The sequence below is a fragment of the Schistocerca cancellata genome, chromosome 7 (genome assembly GCF_023864275.1).
Source record: "Schistocerca cancellata isolate TAMUIC-IGC-003103 chromosome 7, iqSchCanc2.1, whole genome shotgun sequence".
Lineage (NCBI taxonomy): Eukaryota > Metazoa > Arthropoda > Insecta > Orthoptera > Acrididae > Schistocerca > Schistocerca cancellata.
In genome coordinates this window covers 605786310-605803727 of record NC_064632.1, presented here as the reverse complement: position 1 = coordinate 605803727, position 17418 = coordinate 605786310, and the positions used below count along the sequence as shown (strand labels likewise).

At 39.9% G+C, this 17418-nt stretch overlaps 1 protein-coding gene across 1 annotated transcript in view; it reads right to left on the bottom strand.

The window, feature by feature from the left end:
• LOC126091892 (cadherin-99C) overlaps positions 1 to 17089 on the bottom strand; it is a 631851-nt gene extending 614762 nt beyond the window's left edge. The window contains exon 1 of the mRNA XM_049907188.1: positions 16856 to 17089. The gene's annotated coding sequence lies outside the window, so the exon portion shown is untranslated. The remainder of the gene's footprint in view (positions 1 to 16855) is intronic.
• Positions 17090 to 17418: the final 329 nt, after the last annotated feature.

The window sequence follows — 17418 nt, the reverse complement described above, 5'->3', positions numbered from 1 at the left end:
GTAATATGTAGGCCTATATTTTCTTCGGAATAATATTCACGGCAGCCTTGTATGTGGAATGTGACTGAAATTTGGTCATATTCTCGTAATACTAATAAAAATGACTTCATCGATAAGAAAATAATAAACAATTGCTGACAACGACATAATTTAATATTGTGCTAAAAATTGTTTCTCAGACAATACCCATGTAAAAAGAGAATGAAAATCGTCATCTTTTGTTAGCTATGATTTCGTAGAAAAATCCTTCTTCTTGTTCCAACTATTGTACTCATAGGATGTGATCGATGTCTCGTAACACCGATGTCTGTAAAAACTGTACTAAAATATAGTTATGTTACTAAACGATATTTGAAAATAGAGTTTATGTGTTATTGAAATGAATCTTCTTTGTTTGGAGTTTTATTTCATTGTAATTCTCATCCTATATATGTTTTCTGCTCAGCTACCAAGGAGCGCAGCCCTTGGCGCTATTGATCAACAGCGCAGTTTATTGGTGAATGGTGAATATTATTGTGTCTTGCAACACTGAGCAATGTTTTCAAATGTTAATGCATATAGTGAAGGTGAGAAAAGTTTTAACATATGTTATTTATTACGAGTAAAAAACAGCCTGAAGCAGAATCGATAAGTGATTGTCTTATGTAGCTACCATCTTAGTGAAATATTACAGTGGCAGTTTTAAACTGATTTTCTATACAGGCCTAAATGTTGTTGGTAGTAATTGCAACAATAATTGTGTACTCGTGGCCGAGGACTCATTCTGAAGTAATAAATTCCAGTTGGACTGTGAATACATTGAATTTATATGAGTGCAAACAGCATCTTACGTGATATAAGTTCTTGTCTGCTGGTGTATGAAGCTAGGTAATTTCGTAACAACTTTTATGAAATATTTTGACAGGAAAATACATTAGAGTTGCGTACGTATGGTATTGTGTGACAAAACTCTTCATTCTGCTTACAGAAAAGTGTTTACATGGTTCAAATGGCTCTTTCTTGATTCTTGTGCCCATAGCTCGGGACTGGCCTACAGAATCCGAATATTTTCTTGCCTCTTGCAACTAGTGCCATCTTCCCGTTTCGCTGCTCGCCCAACGCCAAAAATACTGCACTAAACTTACGGCTTCTGCTTTTCACCTAATACAATGAAATAAAATAAACGATTTATTTAATAGTAAATCACTTGTCTCATTGAAAAGGCAATATACTGATTTTAAAGTTTCTTGTAAGTAATCTTCTAAATAATGTACTTCGACAGTGTACGGACTTGTGCCTTCTAGTCTACGACCGACAGATTAAGGTATGCTACATTCAAAAGAGGAATTTCGGCTTTAGAGATCACTTACCTCTCTTTATTAGACACACATGCTCGAAATGTATTTAACCTTCCAATCTAATTCTCAGCACAGTAGTTTCTTCACTTTAAAGTTGTTTGTGGCCAGCGAGTAACGGCACTAGCACAGACGGACATGAAATGCGAATGGTTCAAATGGGTCTGAGCACTATGGGACTTAACATCTGAGGTCATCAGTCCCCTAGAACTTAGAACTACTTAAAACCTAATTAATCTAAGGCCAACACATATATCCATGGCCGAGGCAGGATTCGAACCTGTGACCGTAGCGGACGCGCGATTCCAGACTGAAGCGCCTAGATCCCCTCGGCCACACCGGCCGGCACGAAGTGCGAGATCCAGATTTTGCAGCGTACGATGTGTTTCTTCACACCACTACTTCTTACTGCCTACACTACACGTGTCCGTCCTCTTTTAGACTAATGCTGCGCGGTGGGGGATCCTTACCAGATAAGACTGACGCTGTACATCGAGGAAGTTCAAAGAAGGGCAGCGTGTTTTGTATTATTGTGAAATAGGGGAGAGAGTGTCACTGAAATGATACAGAATTTGGTATGGAAATCATTAAAACAAAGGCGTTTTTCGCTGCGGCTGAATCTTCTCACGAAATTACAATCACCAATTTTCACCTCTGAACGCGAAAATATTTTGTTAATGCCGACCTACATAGGAAGAAACGATCACAGTAATTAAATAAGGGAAATCAGAGCTCGTACGGGAAGGTACTGGTGTTCGTTCTTTCCCCGCGCTATACGAGATTGGAATAATAGGGAACTGGGAAGGTGGTTCGATGAGCCCTCTGCCAGGCACTTAAATGTGATTTGCAGAGTATCCATGTAGATGTAGATGCAGAAACAAGTAAAAATTTGAGCATCACTGCTTGAAATAAAGCTCAATCGTAGACAATAGTCAGTTTCAGATGTGCACCAAGTAATTAGAAATTTAAAATAGACTTCAATTCCGGAGTCCAGAGAACAGTGAAAGCGGTGATGCGGTCATAGTCTTTACATAGCGCATGTGTTACACATGATAATCTTTTCTTCACCTGAGGCTTACTTTGCTTTCGGGAGGCCTTTATACAAATAGCATTTATTCTACAAAATTAAGCGAAAAAGCTTATACCATAAACACAAAAATGCACGGTTAAATATTTGTTTATTTGACCGTGGGATAACTTCACTTCAACGCCATACGAATTAAAATTCTAATATAATGTATTCCCTCTTTGTTCAGTTCAGTCCTGCCACAGAGCACAAAAATCTTGACGTTGCATAGCATACATTATAAAGTTACAAGTATTCAAACATGTTTTGACAGTAGGTATCTTTCCACATCTACATCTACGCCTATACTCTGCAAAAGAACGTGAGGTGCATGGCAGAGGGTAAGTCTCATTGTACCAGTTATTAGAGTTTGTTCCTGTTCCATTCCCGTATGGAGCGCGGGAAGAATAATTGCTTGACTGCTTCTGTGCGGGCATTAATTATTCTATTCTTATTCTCACGATCCCTATGTGAGCGATAGGTAGGGGCTTATAGCAAATTCCTTGAAACTTTGTCAGGGTAGTTGACATTATCTTCAAGAGTCTTCAGTTCAGTTCCTTCAGTATCTCTGTGACTCTCTCCCAAAGATTGAACGAACTTGTGACCACTCGTGCTGCCCTTCTCTGTATATCTTCATATGCCCTGTTGGTCCTATGTGGTATGGGTCGCACACACTTGAGCAATATTCTAGAACCGGTTGCACTAGTGATTTGTAAGCAATCTCCTTTACAGACTGATTGCACTTCCCCAGTATTCTACCAATAAACCACCTGCTTTACCCACAACTGAACCTATGTGATCATTCCACTTCATATCCTCACAAAACATTTCACTCGGGTATTTTGTATGAGTTGGCCTATTCCAACATTTATTAATTGAAATTGTTGTCATAGGATACTACGTTTTTAAAAATTTTGATCTGACTGAATATTTATGCAGCTTCTTTCAAACAGTACTTCGTTATGGACAATTGCATCACCTGCAAAAAGCCTAATTTTACTATTCATATTGTCTGCAAGTCATTAATATACAACATGAACAGCAAGGGTCCCAACGCACTTTCCGGGGGCACACCCGAAGTTACTTCATCTGACGATGACTCTCCATCCAAGAAAACATGAAAATAACAGTAGCTGCGGTACTGAGTCACATCAAGAAATATTCCATCTACCTGGTTGCCTTGATCCAAGGCTTTCAGTATGTGATGTGAGAAATGGGAGACTTGGGTTTCACATGATCGATGTTTTCGAAATCCACACTGTATGGCACTGAAAAGGTCAGTCTGCTCAGTATAGCTCATTATGTTTGAGCTTATAGTATGTTTTAAGATTCTACAAGAAATCGATGTCAAGGATATTGGACGGTAGTTTTGTGGATCACTTCTATTACCCTTCCTGTAGACGGGTGAGATCTGTGTCTTTTTCCAGGAACTAGGCACGGTTTTTTGTTTGAGGGTCCTACGGTAGATTATAGTTGGAAGAAGGGCAAACTCAGCTGCAGATTCGGTAAACAATCTGACAGGGATTCCATCGGGGCCTGGAGCCTTGTTCAATTTTAACGGTTTCAGCTGTTTCTCAACACTTATTTAATTCATCTTTTCAGTGGTAAGAGAATCAAACTGGGGCAATTCTCCTGGGTTCTCGTTTGAACAGGAACATCTGAAAACGTAATCAAGCATTTCAGCCTTTGCTTTGCTACCCTCAGTTTCATTTCCTGTGTCATTCGCTATGGACTAGACACTAACTTTGGTGCCACTAACAGCCTTTACATACGACCAGAGTGTCTTTGAGTTCTGTGAAAGATTGTGTGACAATATTCTGCTACGGTAGTCATTGAAGGCGTCACGCGTTTAATACAGCATCTCTCTATATCCTACCCTTTGTTTTATGCCTATTATGCAGTTTCTGTAGAAGTTTCTTTACTGTGACACTATACCATTGAGGTTCCCTCCCAATATGAACTGTTCTACTTGGTACCTATACATCCAGTGCATGGTCCAACTATTCTTTTAAGCTTAGCCAGATTTCCTCTACAAGCTCCCGCTTATGCTGAAAGTTTCAAGTTCCTCATTGAGACATGACATTACTGACTTTTTATCTAGTTTATTAAACATATGTATCTTTATGCTTGTTTTAGTTGTCGTTTGTATTTTGGTAATCGTTGTTGCTACGACCTCATTGTTGTTACAACACTGTCAAGGTCACTGGTACCAGTTTCAATGTGGTCATTATTAAAGAGATCAGGTTTATTTGTTGCCATTACATCCGATATATTTGGGTCATTCCATGCCAAGTGGTCTAGAAGCTCCCACATGATCCTCATGGATTTTGATGAAATTTTGTACGAACATTCACACATGTTCTCAATGAACACTGGTAAAGTTTCAGTTTCAGAAATTCAATACTTTCGGAGATACAGTCACTTGTTTAAGACCATAGCACAGCTTTCTATAGTGCGCCCTGAATTTTCAGCAACTTTGAGATGAGATATCTCTGTAAGTATTTGCATGAAAGAAACAAAACTTAAGCATCTTATACAACTCTTAGAGCTCTTTTAAGTAAAATATTAAGGAAAGGATTTCTGAGCAATTTTCATATAGATAATTTGAAGCAAAGTTGGGCGAAAAAATAGCTGTTTTAAAACAAATGCGAACTTTAGTTTTTTATATCTCCAAAAGTAATTGTGGGATGTACATGAAACTTTGCACACCATAACTCACCAACACAAGGTCTTAGAATATAAAATTTCATTCTCCTATTGCTTTCCATTATTTCACAAATCTAGGGTGAAGTTGACGATTTTTCAAAAAGTGCTAAAAATGGGTATTTTTAGTCAAATTATTCAAAAAAGTGTTTTCTTCAAACTCTTCTAAACTATGGTCATTAGAAAGAGCATATTCTAAACTATCTAGAAAAGTGTATTTGGTTTTGCAATGCAAGCATATAAGGCCCTAAAAAGCAGCATCATCAAAGAGGCGCACTGGAAGTTTGAACACATTTTTCTGGCACTCAAATTATACCTGAAATCTTTTATTTTGCCTTATACACGTTTATTAATGTCTGGGATAAGTGAAATAAGAAGTCCTGATGAATAGGACCTAGCTTAAGTCCGAATAGCAAAAGAATAAAAATAGAAACAATGTTATTTCTTAATTGTCACCCCCCTCTCTCTCTCTCTCTCTCTCTCACACACACACACACACACACACACACACACACACACACACACACACAATTATTATTAAGAATGAATGTAAATCGTAAAATTTATTTGCATAATCATCTAATTATTAGTTGCCTGTTTAATGAACAACACCGGCTTACTGATGGAAAAGAAGTGTATAAATTAGTTGCTATGGTCCATGGTTGCTTAACCACTGCTAGTTTCATTTCACCTGAGAAAACCACCATTCCCATTGCCATAGAGGCCACGCCAGATAGCTTAGCAACAACAGCCCCGGGTGGGTTTCTTTACCACAGGATCCCAAGCCTGATAGTAAAATTAGAAGGCACTCTTGGGTTCCTTAGATTGTTTCCTCTAACCTATTTCAATTTTTGATATGCTACATTAATTTACTGATGAATATCAATAGGAATGGTGTATTGCCGGCCAGACGAATTTACTGATGGAGCTGGAATAACTGCAATAATGTGATGTTCCGGAACCCAGCACTTGTCAAAATGAATTGGCTGGACCATGTGGGTGCATAAAGTTTATTAATGCATCCCTTTGCTCTGTGGAGGTCTCACAGATATTCCCAATCCACCACACGTTTCCATAGATGCATGCAACATACTGTCCTGGTTGGAGAGCAGAGACATTAATGTGCCTCCTTCATTGCTGTGACCCATTTTAGCTAAAAAAGATGACCAATCATTTGAAACTCTGCTGACCTGAATTGTTGTTTCATCAATAGGTAAAAAGTGACGAGTTTCTCTAGTGCCTGCTACATTTTGTCCAAGTTTAAACCTCTCTTCTTGTGACACAATTTTTTTCTCAATTTCATCTTTACTGACGAAAACAAATTTAATTGCATTACTGTTTTCAGAGCAGAAGTGAAACAGATCTAGGGGAGTAAGAATTTGTCCATTAAGTGGCCGTTGCAAGCTTACTCTTGCTGCTGACCGCTTTGTTGTACCTCCAGTCCCATCACAAGGTGATTTCCCGTGACTAGTAGCAAAAAAATTCCATTTGGCTGTCATTCCAAAATCACTCTTATGATAGTACACATTTAGGAAATTCTTGAAATTTTTATATTGAGCACTGGAGCCATCACTGAAATAATAAATGTGGGATATCTGTGCAAACCGTGCTTTTATATATTTGATGAGCTCCTTGATAAAAACGTGAATTGTAATAGTGTCATGCTGCAAACAATCACTGATAATGCAAAAACTTAAAGATTCTACTTTTTCATTTTGACGAAAGTAGATAACAAATGGGTGGATTGTTGCTTGACTATTGTCCCAGTGGAAGCCTTGCACAGCATCCTGAATGATAAAAGAATAATTTTCTTCTTCGTCTTTCAGATGACATTTAAGGCCTTTAAGATGCAAGCTTTGATGCTTGGCAATGTAATGATGGCATGACTGCCTCCATATTTTATTTTTTATGTCTTCAATAAATTCATCCACTACCATTTGCTTCGTGTCCAGCGTGGCCCGATCGGTATGTATCCATTGCTTAAACACAATAACTTCATGTGGCTCATGATCTAGGAAATAGCTGGCAATTTCAGATGCTATAGCTTCGGGCCCAGGACACCTTTCACAGCGATGTAGCATGCACTGTTTAGAGTTCAAACTGCAAACTGCCTTGCTGAGAATCTCCTTATAATTTTCACGTACACTACTCCGCTAAGCATAAGCTTAACATTTTGGTGAATTGCACAGATGCAAACTGCATGCATTCCAGCTGATCCTACTGTTACACACCATTTGGGTCTAAGTTCACAAAACTTTGAGAACCCTGTTTCTGGACCATTTATATTCTTATAGATAACATACATTTCCCATAAATTACAAAGTAACAATTTTTTCTGCAAGTATGTCTTTCTATCTAAAAGTCTAACTGAAATACTATCTTTTTTCCAGGGCACACCCTACTATACTCGTCATCTTCAAAAAAATTTCGCACTCTACTAGCAACTTCTGCTGGTAATTTCCTGCTTTGCCTATTTTCGGGAAGTGCCAGAATGCCCTTCTCTGCCTTAAGCTTCTGAGCATTCTTCACCATTCTTTCTGACACGCCGAACTGAGCTGCTGTTTGTCTGACTGTCCAACTTACAGGTGCCAAGGTTAAAATTTGCATCTTTTCTTTATGAATTGCATTCTGCATCTTGGCTTTCAGTTCAGTCAGCAAATGTGCATAGTTGGCACAGTTTCCACATTCCTTAATTTCACTAGCATCTCCAATTTGTCGGTTTACTTCCATTGCATTTACAATTCTGTTTTTAATCACATCTTGAGCCTTTTGAATTTTCTTCTTCACATATTGGGGCTTATCTCTGTAGCTTACTGTTCTCTTCAGGGGTGAAATACTGATAGACAATAAGCTACTATTTATTTCTTCTTTTGGTGTAAAGTCCTCATCAGAATGTGATGATAAAGCTTCGTCCAAGTGTTTATTTAAGGTAGTCCTGCAAGCCGGACAAATTTTCTGACCTTGCTTTATGTTATTTACAAGCTGCTTCTTCAACATATCAGAAGCGTTATTAGCTGTTTCAGTATCAAGAGTGCGAATTCCTGCCTTAACATTATGATTCACCTTCCCAAACGGATTGAAGCATTTTTTTTGTAACCTCTCATATTGTGTCAATAACAGGGCTTCATGGTGTAGGCAAACTTGAGAGGTATTGTCCAGCTTTGCTTCAGAATGCCGGACCAACAACTCTTTTTCCTCATTACTAAAATCCGCAAACCATTTTAAAGCAGCTTTTTTGGCAAAGAAAGTGACATGACACTTTGTTCCACTATCTCCTTGCCCAATTGAGCAGGAAGGTATGCTGTTCCCTTCTGCATCCATCTCTAATCAGTAACTAAATAATGTATTTGGCCTCTAAGTGCAAATTATAATCTGCTTAAATTTCAGACAAATTGCTACTGAATGAAATGATACACAATGTATAATACCAATGAAAAAATATAATACGAGATATATGCTATAAAAGACACAATCAAAACAATTTTTTGTAAATTAGATTACAAACTTTGATGGTCTGACGAATCACTTAACAAGCCACACTCATTCAAGAGAACCCACTCACTATGCTCCAAACACACCACTGAAATACTGATTGTTCAAACAAGGCTCACAACAATGAAACAATCTGTTTGTTAAAGTAATTGTTGCCATTATATTTTCTATAAACAGTGAATCTTGTGAATTTTCTCTGTGAAACTAGTGGTTACGTATTTACCAAGGTAGTAGGCTACATTTAAGTGTGATTAAATACAAAATTAAAACTCTTAGATGTTTAACCAACCAATTTCACATGTTTTCCTAATAACTTTAAGATAAAAATTCACAGGTTACAACACCTAGGCATTAAAATCTCTGCAATATTGATTGGAAAATTTACATCACTTGATGGACAATTAAAGCAAACCGATTCTTTTTTGGAAAAATGTTTTATACAATAGAATCCAAAAATTAGGTCTTCATTTTCCACTTGTAAATGTTTACAATTTTGAGAAGTACAAAAAATATGATTTTTTTTATGCAGATGAACACTTACGATAAAAGCAGAAGGGCTACTCCTCATAGTTTTCAAGTTCAGTCTCATTGCCCATTTACCAACATTTATTAGGCATAATAAAAGGTTTCAGGTATAATTTGAGTGCCAGAAAAATGTGTTCAAACTTCCAGTGCGCCTCTTTGATGATGCTGCTTTTTAGGGCCTTATATGCTTGCATTGCAAAACCAAATACACTTTTCTAGATAGTTTAGAATATGCTATTTCTAATGACCATAGTTTAGAAGAGTTTGGAGAAAACACTCTTTTGAAAAATTTGACTAAAAATACCCATTTTTAGCACTTTTTGAAAAATCGTCAACTTCACCCTAGATTTGTGAAATAATGGAAAGCAATAGGAGAATGAAATCTTATATTCTAAGACCTTGTGTTGGTGAGTTATGGTGTGCAAAGTTTCATGTACATCCCACAATTACTTTTGGAGATATAAAAAACTAAAGTTCGCATTTTTTTTAAAACAGCTATTTTTTCTCCCAACTTTGCTTCAAATTATCTATATGAAAATTGCTCAGAAATCCTTTTCTTAATATTTTACTTAAAAGAGCTTTAAGAGTTGTATAAGATGGCCAAGTTTTGTTTCTTTCATGCAAATACTTACAGAGATATCTCATCTCAAAGTTGCTGAAAATTCAGGGCGCACTATAGAAAGCTGTGCTATGGTCTTAAATAAGTGACTGTATCTCCGAAAGTATTGAATTTCTGAAACTGAAACTTTACCAGTGTTCATTTAGAACATGTGTGAATGTTCATACAAAATTTCATAAAAATCCATGATGGTCATGTGGGAACATTTCTCGATATTAGACAACTTGGCACGGAATGGTCCATTTCCATCATGAGTGGGATTCCTAACTATCTGTTCTAGGCAGTTTTCAGAGCAGGCATTTAGTAAAATTTCACAGAGTGTCTTATCACGCCCACCATGTCTTATCACGCCCATCACTAATAAAGGTGTAACTTTCCTGATTAATTGTTGGGTGGTTAATGTCTCCACAAACGGTTACAGTATGACTGGAGTTTTGAAACTTGAGCACTTGCTGCGAAAGGCAAAGGTTCCGAGTTCGAGTCTCGGTCCAGCACACAATTTTAATCTGCCAGGAAGTTTCATATCAGCGCACACTCCGCTGCATAGTGAAAATCTCATTCTTTGAACTCTGATGTTTTCGGTTACATCAGGAGACGAGTATGGAGGGCAATAGAAAGATCCAGTTATCATTTTATGCCCACCCCTGATACTTAGTCTTGCCCAAATAATCTCACACGCAACTTCAATCTCTATCTCGGTAGGTTTGAGTTCCTCATCTACTGTGGCAAATACACCGTGTCCATTTCCCATTTACATATCCTTTAGAGATGCACTTAAATTTTCCCCAAAAATCTCACTGCTATCATTTTCAGGTTTCAACCACCTTTCTGTACCTAGTATTATGTGGGCTTCACTGCTTTTCATGTGCGTTTCGGGAGGACGACGATTCAAACCTGTATTCGCCCATTCTGATTTAGGTTTTCCGTGGTTTTCCTGAATCGCTTTATGTAAATGCCGGGATGGTTCTTTTGAAAGGGCACAGCCGACTTCTTTCCCCATTCTTTCCTAATCTGATGGAACAGATGACCTCGCTGTTTGGTACCCTCCCTCAAATCACCCAATGCAACGACAACCATGAGCGCTTCAAACTCTGGCACTTCGTGGCGAATGCTTCGATGCTTTACCACTAGGAGCTCACCTGTGGGAGACATTTCTTTCGCTCTTACACTGGTACTTCTGGGTTTTATACAGCTATCGTTATCTGGATTTGATGGATAATCTCCTAATCTAAAAAACCTTCATGTGCACCACACACAAAGTAGCTGAGTAGGAGCTCTGATGTGCAGTGCACACCTGATCTATTTAGGAGGAGCCTACAGTTCTCAACTCTATGGCGCAAGTGCAGGAAATCGCAGCCTAGCTCGTCACAGAACCTTCGAAGTCTCTGATTCAGTCCAAAGGGCTACGGTCAGTTCTGGAGACAATGCTGCAAATTGTGAGCCTCGCTGAAACGCCAAACACTAGGTTGGTCCTCTCAACCTTCTCTGCTATTCGCTGTAATGACCCAATAATGGTCTTGGAGCCCAGACGACAGGCATCGTTTATTCTGTCATGCGATACAATGTTGAATGAGGCCCCCAGGCATACTTCCTGGTTGCTCATGACGTCCCTTCCTGTCCATTGAAGCCATTTCCCTAAGAGATACCATCATTCACCGTACGTTTGAACTGCTGAAGATTAATAGACCTCCCAACCATCCACCCTTTCGCGTTTGCATCATCTTGACACAGTACAAAACAGGTTCCCCCAAATCAGGTGAAATGAGTCCCACTGACTCATGCTCAGCTTCAGTGAACGACAGCAAATGGTTCAAATGGCTCTGAGCACTACGGGACTTAACATCCACCCAGTACAGCACGCCTAGATCTACCATTAACACGCCACTCGCAGTCAACTCTAGTACTTAGGTACATCTGGGACGGGTACCGCAGGTACACTACACAAAAACCTGTGGTAAAAAATACTGGTTTCCTAAACGGTTTTGATGTTCAACTATAGTTGTTAGCAAACCCGTGAACAGAGTTATTTTAGGCCTACGATAACTGCAGGTAATATATATAGGTCTACTCCTGTTAAAGGGAAAACTACATGTAACACAATATGTTAGTTAGGAAATTTGCTACACTAACTAAATCACAAATGCCGATTTGCTACAAATTGCTCGTAAGTTATGCAAAGGACAATGGTAGCTCCAGAAAATTCTCAAAAACTCACGTTTATTTGCATTGATATGCAATAAAATTCGGGGCTGACGTATTCTTTGACTGAAATGAGAACCACAAACGCTGATTTGCTACGGTATAAATTACGTATCCAAAACACTCGTACCGGTAACTTACGAAAATAGTTTTGCAATGTCCGGAAATGCTCAGACTAACCTATTTCTCACATAGTTGTGCTATGAAATTAAAGAACGATTGTTTCGAACGAGGATAGGCCTACTATTCTTAAAAATTTTAAAGGAGCACGGTTTAGTTTAAGCCTACTATTGACGGTATTATTACTAGTTTATCGCGGCACTCGTGAATGTTCCAAATTTCACAACATATCACAATGCAAACAGGTGCTGATTCTATCAATGAAAAATTACGTAGAATCAACGCGAACTTCTATAGCCTGTATTTGCACTGACGACTTACCTGAAACCAAGTCAGAATTCCTTTAGCACATAAAAGCCTCTCAAGTTTCTCAATTACGCCTCAAACTTTACATCAGAATTCTTCAGTTTTCTTTAGTGATCAAGAACTTTTTAAATTGCTTCTTCAACTGTCAGCATGAAAGCACAGGAACAAATTTCATTTACAAAATAAAACGGAATACACAAATATCACGAGCTACTGTCTAGGGATCTTAACACTGATTCACGCATTGATTTCAACTAGACTTCTAATGTATGCAACTTAAGTAGCCTTGTTTTAGGCTACTTAAAATGGCGGCTGGCCCCGCCCACTGTGGCTTCAAAGCAACGTACGGTGTAAGCCTGCAGTGCCACTTCCCTTCTTTTTATACCTCCATGCATTTCACAGTTGAACATCGTTCTTGTAGTAAAACTGCAAGGGATACATCGCTGCTGCATAAGTGAGCCAACGTAGTGCACAGATACATAGTACAAAATGACGATCGCTAACCGCCTTCCATTGTGAATGTCGTGAATTATACATATTGTCGGATGCCAGCGTCAAAATTAAATAAATATTTCCCAAATCAAGATAAGTAATGTTACAAAAGTAAAGAAAAAATATTACTTATATCACTCTTTCTACAACTTAAAAACATTACAGTTTGAAGATAACAGTAGAACACCTAGCTTAAGTTATTATACCACTCAAGAGCGTAAATACATTTTGGTCGAACGGTGACGGAGGGGCGGCGGTAGGGCGGAGATACAGGCCACAGTCGGCTCGGCTGATTTCAAGCAACCCGATGAAAAAATCTTTTTGAAACAAACGAAATGTAGAATATGCTGTTACCAAAACCCCTTCCGCTCTCTACGAACCCGTCCGATCGTTCTGGTTTTCATATAGAGTACTGCAATCGTGAAAAGACTGGGCGATATTTTACCATTTGGGCTACAAATGACGGGATATACAGCAATTTTTTTAAAGGAACGGAACCATAGCCGTTTGGGCGATATTTTTCTTAATTTATTTTTGGGCAACACAGGTAAATCCAAGTGTATTTTTATGCACCGAATTTTAATTTAATGTTATTTGTAATTATGTTTACCGCTCCACTGTCTTGTGAAATACTGAAACACTGCAACCCCAAAGTTCTACCAGTCTCCAAATAACGAATCCAATGCTAACATTAAACTGCTGTAGTTACGCAATTAGGCTGTTTTAGTAGTGCGTGCATATTTTTAATTTACCATAACGCTGGTGGGCGAATCAGTACCGGTTTCCATCTTCTTTCTTGTTACAAACTTATCCATTATTAGAAACTATAACACCAGCACACAGCGAAACACAATAACCGCAGAACTTACATTACATTCAACCGCAAGTAAGAACTTAACTGATTAACAAAACAACAACTGAGCTCCAGTGTGGCCAACAATGCACAGTGATCGGTCTTGGCTATTTTAATCTATGGATGGCCTTGGTGACTATCGATAGTGTGTAACCATTTTTGTGACGTCTGATCGAAAATCAAAATATTTTCAATTTCACTACACGGCAGCTAGATCGTGTGTAATTTTATTTAGGTGACAGTGGGGTCCATACCCCCGAACCTCCCCTTTAGCTACGTCCTTGCTTCCGTCCATTGCTTTGGTCGCATCACAGTATATTAAATTAATTTTGCGACTGTTGGAAACTCATCGTTATTACCCTGAAAAGTCACAGACGAAATTATGAAGAACGCTAGTGTCATTGCTGCAAAATTTGGTTTGGAAGACACCAACGTCGATGCAACCCTTCAGCAGGAAGTCCATCATAATTCTGGAGGGCCTCATTAATAATAGAGTGCCCTATGTAGACACTACTATTCACGCTGTTGAAGCGTGTTTTGTTTAAGAAAACACGCCAGTATCTGCATTATCTCAGTTACATCCTGTGCAAATGACAACCATGTGAAAAGATCATTTAATGGAAGCTTGTAAAACCTTCGCCGGATTTTATGATTTATCGAACGTAAAAAGTGAAATTGAACTTCGGCGAAAATTGTGACAGAATATAAGGAAACCAGTGGGGCTAACAGCTCTCAGTATCCTGAAAGAAACGGAAAGCTGCTTCCCCGAAACACGAAAGGCATAAAAAATTTTGATTTCTATCTCTTGCACAACATGTGCTCTGGAAGGGTCTTTCAGCAGTTAAACCGTTAACTCGCGAGGTGACTTTTCTGCATCGTGAACCACGAGGTGGGGTCTCTGGGACCCCTATGTTTAAACCGAGATTTAAGGCAAAAATTATTTGATATTTTTAATTTATCCTATATAACATTTATTTTTGCAATTATTTAAGTGTTGTTTAAATGCTTCTGGTTTATTTTATTGCACTAAACAAAGCCTGCAGCATTTTACTATTTATCACACAAAAGCACTATTTTGTGTGGTTATTTTAAATAGTGCAAATAGACTATTAGAGTACTGAATTTCACATTCTGAAAAATTATACTATCTCTGTAGCAAATATATTCCCAAATAAAAGTAAATTCCAGAGTTTAAATTTGCGCTTAAAAATTCCACCCGATAGGTAAAAAAGAAAGTCTGTCAAATTGATATTCATTGCTGGGAATTACATTTTTCTTATCATCACTCAGTACGCATTCGATTTTAACAGACACTTTAAGTATTTCATGGAAAAAACAGGCAGATCCCCATCACAACTTTTTTGAAATTCTTCCTCTGAATGATGCTCTTGTTCATAGCAGTACTGTGATCACTGGCTAACACAAAATCGTCGTCTTTTTTCGTTTATTTCTTGATCTGTATCACTGACAGCTTCCTCCGTAAACCGACTAACAATTTCATCAAACCCGGGGAAGTTAAAAATGAAACATGCGTGCCAACACATTTTGAGCTTTACGGTACCGTGCTGAAGAAAACAGGCACGCAGTCCACGAAGCGCGGTTTAGGGGACTCCAACACCTTGCAGCAACACTTGTCAACAATAAACACAGAAGGCGATAACGCAACCGACAGCAGAACATCGTGGGCTTGGCAATTTAAGGAGGGTAGGCGGGGTACAGAATCATTCCACCACAACTGGCCTTGGAGAGCGAGTTAGAAAATTTTCGCGCGGTCCGAGAGACCACACCTCCTGATTTACGGGTTCAGAACAATAAAAACCTGGTTGTGGAGCACAATGTCAGAAAGCCGCCTCAGTGGTTTAGCAATTACGCGTATTCACAGAATTCGTACTGTTGACAATAAAGAGGATTTTATTAGTAAAGTGTAGGAAGAAGTTACAAAAACTCAACGAGGATTATGTTGTAACTACATGTCTTCAGATTTTAGTAATCTGTAAAGTTCATTATAAATGTTTATAATTTTTCTTGCCATTAAACAATTTTTCTACTTTAGTCGCTGTGCGAGCGCCTCTCGCTTCCCTCACTCTTTGTCTCGTCCTGCATCACGCCCCCCTCCCCCAACATGCTGCCTGGTGACACCCTTCTACTGAATCTAATTGAGGAAAAGAAAAATTTGTCGCACATTTTTAGTAAAAGAAGGGACACATCGTGGAGCGTCACAAAATTGTCAGTCTGGTAAGCGAGGGAAGTGTGGGGCAGACCGAGGCTCCAGAGCTACCAGGTTCAGAGGGATGTAGGCCGCAGTCCAGGAGAGAGCGGTGTGGACAGCTGCATCACACCAGTCTTCGGACTGGTGAGCACAGCAACAAAACACATTCATTTGTACTAGAATTCAACTAGAAGCGAGGGTCAGCGATACACGGCGAGGACGAGTTCTGGCGATATCAGCATTTTCTAAAGATCGGTGAAATGTGTAGCTTGGCACGTCCGAAGTATACAACCGATTACTGGACGTGAAAATAACGTTAACTGGCAGAAAAGCCGTAAAAACATACAGGGATCGAACCCCAAACTTCCAGCCCGCTGCGACAGAGCATCTGAACACGTGTCAGGAAGCAGTGAGTTGCACCGCAGAAAGCGCTGAGTTGCACCTCTCCCTCCCGCCCCTGCGAGCAATGTCTCCTTTTCTCTCCTTTCCCGCCAAAGCCCCTAAAATTTGCGAACGGAAGAAACAGTTTACACAACTCGGATTTTCCAACTCGTGTGACTCCTGTATTATATTGCTCGTAGCTGGTGGACGTCCTTCTTACTACAACAGGGAAAATCCCAGCAAGTTTCTCTGTAGTAAAAAGTAGTTCGCTTCAGGACGCAGAATACGAAACAACTCGGCGAAACAAATTGTACTCGATAAGGAGCTCAAATGAGGTCCGATACCGCGGTAGGGGCCATTTGGCTTTACGCAACGCCACGTACGACGGAATTTTACTCGGTAACATTAATGCTCTAATCAAAATCGTACCCTCGGGTTCGAATGGGACGACACAATAAAACACAAATTTCCATAGTAGAGGAAGGTAAGACGAAGAGCGAAACAAACTGACAGACCGGTCAAAATCTGGCAGATAGATATATCCGTTTTTTTATACCTGCAGTGCTGCTCGAGAAACTGAACGACGGCGATTAATCCCAGGTGAGACACACGAAAGCACGCAAATCCTCTCTCGGCGACGTCTGTTTGGACACACGCGTTCAATTAGCACCAAACACACTACCGCTAAACGGAGCTTCCGGCCCGCGACGCAGCTTGTGAGCTCACACGGCAGAAGCAGCGCCACCCAGTCACGAACCTGGGACCGCCAGCGACACACACACCCCCGCGACCGAGGCGGCTGAGAGACTGGCAGCTCGGCGCGGCGCACGGGCCAGCGCGGCAGCGGCAGCGGCGGTGATGGCGACTCCGTGGCAAGGGGGGGGGGGGGGGAGGGGGGCCGCCGGCGAAGGCCGATGACGGCGGCCAGGGGGCGGGGGGGGGGGGGCGGAGGCGGTGGCGGAGGCGGGCAGGTGTCTGCGGGGCAGGTAGGCCGGCCGGCGGCGCCATCTGGCGGGACTGGGCGCTTCCCAACATCAGCCTCTCAGTGGGCAAATATCGTATTTGTTGTTGTGCGCATTATTAAGAAAACACGTCCGATAAAACTCTGCCAGCCCTATA